Genomic DNA, 6,753 nt, shown 5'->3' on the forward strand with positions numbered 1-6,753 from the left:
GCAGTGGTGGTGGTAGGGGGGTGGTGTGCAGAGGAGCAGGACTGAACCAAAGAGAAGGGAAAAGCACAAAGCCCTTTGGAGCTCAGCATGAACCCATAAGCCATGGTACTTCTCTACAATGCTATCAGAGGGATGGCTGCTGATGAGCAAGGTGAAGTGCTGAAGTCATTCCTTAAGAAATAGAAAACCTAAACCCCCAAATACAGCCACACAACAAGGCCACAGGCAGCACTTGAGAAATGAGCTACCATTTCCCTAATCCATTCAGTGGAGGGGACTCATCAGTGTGAACGACAGCCATGCCGTTGAGCCCCATGTATGAGAGCTGTGATTTAGGCTCTCCTTTCTCTCCCAGAGTCATTGTTTGCTGCTCAGTGAATCTTCCCTTCACTTTAAAATATATTTTTCTAGTCTTAAAGGCTTCTTTTTTCGAAGACAAGGGTTCTGGTTTCTTAAGTGCAGAGTTTGAATTTTATCCCTTAATCACTCAAAAGCAGGCTTTCAGAGAGCTTCTTGGAGGTTGGAATGCCTCCTAGGGGTGCTCCGAGATCACTGTTGGTGAACTAGGGATTCTGCAAGGTCCAGCTGTTAGACATTGCCAGACCCTGGGACTTAAGGAAGTGAGGAAGAGTCATACCTCTCTCTGTCTCTCTGTTTCCCTCTCTGCCTCTCTTCCTGAAATACACACACACACACACACACACACACACACACACACGGCAGACGCTATATCCACAAACATATAAACGAGAGAAGGAAACACATTTACTCTAGTTTAAAATTAAACCTGGACCAAAGAACCAAGATTATGAAAATTCCTTGTGTGATTGTTGTCATCCTGTCTATTCAGTTTCCCACAGTTTGTAGAAGTTAAAGACCAGGACTCGATCAGAGGTTGAAAGAGAGGAAGAAGCTGCTACAAGGTGAAGTGATTCCTGGGATCACTGGAACTCCCTGATATGAGCTACATTAGCTCCAACCACACTCAGAGACTTCGGGGTATAATCCATCATTCCAACTGTTCTACATCTGAATTACAGAGCAGCACATGCACAGTTACTGCAATACAATTATTTTAGCTGCAGTGTCCTGGTGGCTTTGGGTGGATGAGTAGGATCTGCAGAGGTGGGGCCTGGAATGGCCAAATATAAAGTATGACAGAGGGTGATGCATGCTACAGAGAGAAGAAAGGAAGGAGTGGAGGGTGTGCTGGAAAGGGACATGATTTCCCATAGGGTGGACCGGGGAGGCTGCCCTGAGAAGTCTCACAGAAGTCGCTGCCTGAGCACAGGAGATGAAGGAGTGAGCCATGTGGATACTGGGGGGAGAAGATCTCCAGACGAGGGAACCCTAGATGCTGAGTCCAGAAGCAGATGCAGGAATAGCAAAGAGGCCAGGGTGGCTGGAGGAGAGGCAGCAATGAGGGGAGGCCAAGGAGATGAGGTTGGAGCTGTAGCATTGTGGGGCTGGTGGTGGCAAGAGGGCAGGCCATGAAGGGCCTTGTGGGCCATTTAAAATACCTTGGTCTGCAGTATTTATGGTCTGAAAACATGCTTATATCCAGAATTTCCTACATTCTACAAAGAGCCGTGAAAGCCACAGATTTGAGAACGAAGTTGGTTGGCAGGAAAACAATTGGTATCACTGATACTTCTTTGTAACAATGACCTCCGCTGCCGCTCATGATCGCTACTGTCGCACAGGGCTTTTCGTCGACACTCACTTTGTTTCACCTGGAGATGAGTAAATGAGACTTGTTAGAAAGAAGGATATTACATTTGCCTTTGGTATTTGATAGGCCTGATGCCCTTTGCTAATACATAGTTATATTTTAGAATTCTGAGTGATTGTATTTTAAACACTCTCTGGCTGGTTGACTGAATTCTAAAGGTTTTCATTTCTGACAGGATTATAATTTTACATTTGGTGTAAAACATTCCAGCAATTGCAGAGCATGAAACCTGGTAGAGCATATCCTGAACCACAAGTTTTGGGAAATTTCACCTCCGTCTCTGTCTCTGTGTTTCCACTGTTCCTGTGTTTTATACATTTCCATTTTTTAAATCGATTCACAGTTTGTAGCACTCTTGATAAATAAAAGCCACCTTACAACAATTTTTATAAGGAATATTAGGTAAAATTAAATTTAAAAGAGTTACATATACATAGAAAAATATGGGGAAATACATAAGGAACCTTCTATCCATAACGAGGCTCATAGTAGATACCCTTTAAATCAAATAACATTGGTGAATATGACATGACTTTACTGATGAAAATGAAAGTAATTATGTTTCTAAGAACACTAACCTCTAGTCCAAATCTTTGCTGATAAATTTTTGCTGCTGAACAGAGAAAGGTAGACGGACACCCCAGGGCATGTCTGCAGACTGAGGCCGAGTCTGGAAGACTTTGGCTAAGTGGGGGAAGGGAGGAGAAACAAGAACTCGGGGTGGGTGAGTAATGTCTGAAACACTGGCTGTGGAGTCTGGACTTGGTTTGCCACAGGATGAGGAGCCATGCGAGGCTTCTCTGCAGAGAATGAACACGCTTAAAGCAAGGCTGGAGGAGAGGAATGCAGTGTCAGAGGTACAACCGAGGCTAGGAGAACTCTGGGCATTTGACTAGAGGACAGTTAGAATAGCCTAAGTGAGAGGCGCCGAGTGATGAAATGGAATGAAAAGTGACATTTCTGTCTGTGAGGTCACAATCAAATAAAATAAAACCATGAAAAACTTCTCTAAAGTAACAGAAGGAAAAGGTTGCATGCTTTAATTCATTTCCAGTTAATCCTTGAGCCCTTTTTGAACATTCACCATGTGCCTACCCTGGGTCGACCAAGGTTTGAGAAATGAGATGACATATTTGCCTCTGAGGAACTCAAAAGGGAGACAAAAAAAAAAACAACCCAACAAATAACAAAAACCCACAAAAACCTGCAACTCAATGGTTGCATAAACTCAGAGGATGTTTTAGTAGTGACGTAAGTTTTTTCTGATAATCCATATTTTCCCCTTGAGTTTGTGCTTAATAGCGTTCAGTTATAAATGGACTGACCAGGATGAGGGTCAAGTCTGTGATGTGCTATCTAGCAAAGGAGTTATTTAACGGGTACTTTCAGATCTTATTTACTGCCTCAGGCTCCTTGGCTGCTGTTTAGCTAAGGATAACAGAACTCAGACAGCTGAGGAGAGAGGAAGTGAAATAGTGAGGGGCGAGCGTCACACCCTGCAGACATACCTCGCTGGCGGACTTCCAGGGCTGTCCGTGTGCTACCTCAAGCTTTGATGAAACGCTAAGATCTTGTTTTCAGGGATGGAATGTCTTTCAGATGGGTGATAGATCCTCTTGCCAGCATTAAAAAGAAAGAATCAAATGAACCCTTTCAGCCTACTACTGTCATCATTTCATTTTATTTGAGCAGCAATCAACTGAGGAAGAGGGTTCAGGCTTCTAAAAAGGAGGGGAAAAAATGCTTCTTTATTACTCACCAGTCTTTGGGCTCTGTCAGCAATACTGAGAGCTCTTGCCGCATAAAATGATTTAGCAGGCGCAAAGTTGTTTACAAGTGCAATTTCCACCCCTTTCTCCCTGAAAGCAGAGGACGACTCAGACAGCAGCGGTGTCTCAAAGTGTAAATGAAACTCTCTGGGTAGTTCTTTCAGGCTTGCTTGTTGGTGCCAGGTGGAGCCCACTGCTGCCTTGGCTGGGTTTCTGGAATCTGCTGATTTGTGAAAAAGGAGCGTGGATGAGTGCCTGGCTCATAGTAGGTTCTCAGGTCCCTCTTGTGGAGGAAGGTTACAGTGAGTATCCTTCATTCACTCCCTTTAGGCTCTCTTTTCAAGGATGGCAGATATACAAAAGAGGGAAAAGGACATTTGGAACAAAAAGAATGGATTGAAAATGGGAACAACACTAGTCACATAAGATCTCAGTTGTTAAGAACGCAACTTTGTAAGGTAAGTTGTGAATATGCATGTACACATATAACTAAAATATACATAAATCTATGGTACATGTATTTTAATTAGTTAAACAAGGGCACAGTGAGACTGAGGTGGCTCTAATGCTGACATAGCCTAGGCAAGCAAACCAAAATCTAAGCCTGTAAATGTCTCAAGGCTGTGAAATCAAAATGCTAACTACAACCAATCATAGCCAAGTAGGCTTCGAGCTACAGCCAATCAAACAACTTTCCTTTCTTTGCTTCTGCATCTTCTCTGTGTAGCCTTTCCCTGTCTCTGGCGGAGGAACATTCCTGACCACTTCTGGTTTGAAGCTGCCTGGTTGAAATCAATTTGTGCTCAAATAAACACTTAAAAATTGTATTATGTTTCAGTTTAACTTTTAACAGTATAGATATACTGATATATAAAGTTACCTCCTTTATGAAAACATTTTAGATGGAAAAAAAAACTTAATCACCTTCCTCCAAAATCAGGGGCTTTCTCTGCATATCTACACTATTCAATTGTATAACTTAGATGTATTCATTTTTTCTTCTTCCTTTTTGCTATTTGGCCAAAGAATACAGGTAAGATTAGTGGATTAATTTTATACTTTTACATGCTACATCAAGTAACCTATCTTACTACTTTTTTCTTTTTAAATAAGGTAGCATTTTGAAATTATATGCCCTATCTGATTGTTAATAACCACTTATGACTGATTCCTCAGATATGTTTTTTAGCCCTGACAATTTCAGTCTGATCTTTAAAGAAAAAATTGCACATCAATAAAAGAGAGGATATGAGATCATAAGACTAAAAATGACCTTCAGAGTTTGTTTACTCCAATTTCATTTATTCCAAAACATAGCCTCATTAAGTGTGCGGGTTATACAGCACTTCATCAATGTGTGGGGTATTCAGACTCCATAATTGTAATTAAAGAAAAGTCATTATTCCTGTTTCCAAAATGAAAAACAAGGACATGTAATGATATCTACTTTATAAGGGGCTCTTTCAATATCACACCAAACATGAGGCTTCGATCAGACTCCAGCATTCACATTTCCCTCAAATTTTAGTAGACAGAAAGATTTTTCAGGGAGCCCTTCAAAAATGCAAATTTCAGTACTCCCATCTGTAGAGATTCTTTTTCTGTAGGTTTATGGTGGGGTTTGGAGTCTGCATTTTCCTTTGCTGTTACTGGGGACTCTCATGCTGCATGTGAAAAACACTCTGTCTGGGCTTTCAAACCTGCTTTTAGGGCAAATTTCACTTAAATGCTCACTGTTCCAATAAGCCTACCACCTCTCATAATATTCACTCCCATCCGTACACACATACACATCATCACATTATATTCTTGTTAAAAAATAAAGTGATTTGTTTTTTGTGGTTTTCATATTTTATGTAATTCTTTTTGAATTTAGGAATAGTTTTTATGACTTTAATTTCTTGGTTTAAAATTTGCATGTGAATGAAGAATTTTCTCATGGATAATTCAACATTTTGATGAAATAGTAAATAATCACCCAGTATTCACAGGCTTGGTCGCAGTATTTTAGAAACAGAGAAAGGATCTACAGGGTTTCTTCAGGAAAGGAGAATTTTTGGAATAATCTAGAATTTATGCTGGGCTATTTTAGGTTGTTTAAAAATGTTACTTATTGATTCAAATTAGTAATATGTCTTTATTCTATTTTTGGTTTTTCAAAAGTCAAGTTTAGCCTTGCTTGAATGAAGGTCAAAGGGAAGCTGAAATATGTGAAGGCAAATTTTGAAAGGAGTTTCTTTTTGCCAGAGGATATATGGGTTGTTTGTAGTTGAATAACCCCCTGCTATTTTGTATAATTTGAGAAAATTATAAAGCTGAGCTCCCTCAAACTTTCTAGAAAAAGTATCTGTGTGATTTCTAGAATATTCTGGGCTCACACTGGTCAATAGAACTTTATGCAATAACAAAACTCTTCCATGTCCAAATGGTGTCCACTTACCACATGTGTACTTGAAGTGGCTATTGTGACAGAACTTTGAATTTTAAATTTTATTAAATTTCAAATATTTATATTAAATAGATGTCTAGTGGCTACCAAATTATATAGCACAGTTCTAAAAAATATACTCAAAATTCATCTACAGCCATATACTTAGAAATCACATATACCAAGCCCATAGAAAATCCCAAGTCTTTAAAAGCATAACTGGAGTAGTGGTTAATAAATTAACCAGTCACAGGGTCACTCAACCTTTAGGTCTTTCTTTTTCTCCGTGGACTAAAGTGGAGTGTGGCCTGGAAAAGTTTTCCCAATGTCAACACTTTACCATTTACGTTTAGATAGTGTTTAGGTACTTAACAAAGAACACAAAGAAATCAAGAGTACATTTATCTTGGCTTGCTGCTGTTTTCTCTCTGCAGACTCTTGTTTTTGTGGACTCTTGCTTTCATAATTCAGTCATCATCTCCGTGGAGATACATCTCAGCTCTAAATGGCTGCATATGACCTCTTACACATTCAATTGGAAAACACACTCTTGTTTCCAATTACAATGATTTAAGGTTCCCCTTTCAGATATTCTACTCTCAAGCCCCAAGTAAACATATGTTATGTGCTGAACTGGTCACCCCTGTCATTTGTATGTTGAAGTCCTAACCCCTAGTACTTCAGAATGTGAGCATATTTGGGGATAGATCTTTTAAAAGATAATTAGTTAAATGAGGTTCCTAGGATTGGCTCTGATCCAGTACGACTGGCAGCCTCATAAGAAGAGATTAGGACACAGACACAACAGAGTGAAGACCATGTGA

The sequence above is a fragment of the Phyllostomus discolor genome, chromosome 7, assembly GCF_004126475.2.
Source record: "Phyllostomus discolor isolate MPI-MPIP mPhyDis1 chromosome 7, mPhyDis1.pri.v3, whole genome shotgun sequence".
NCBI lineage: Eukaryota > Metazoa > Chordata > Mammalia > Chiroptera > Phyllostomidae > Phyllostomus > Phyllostomus discolor.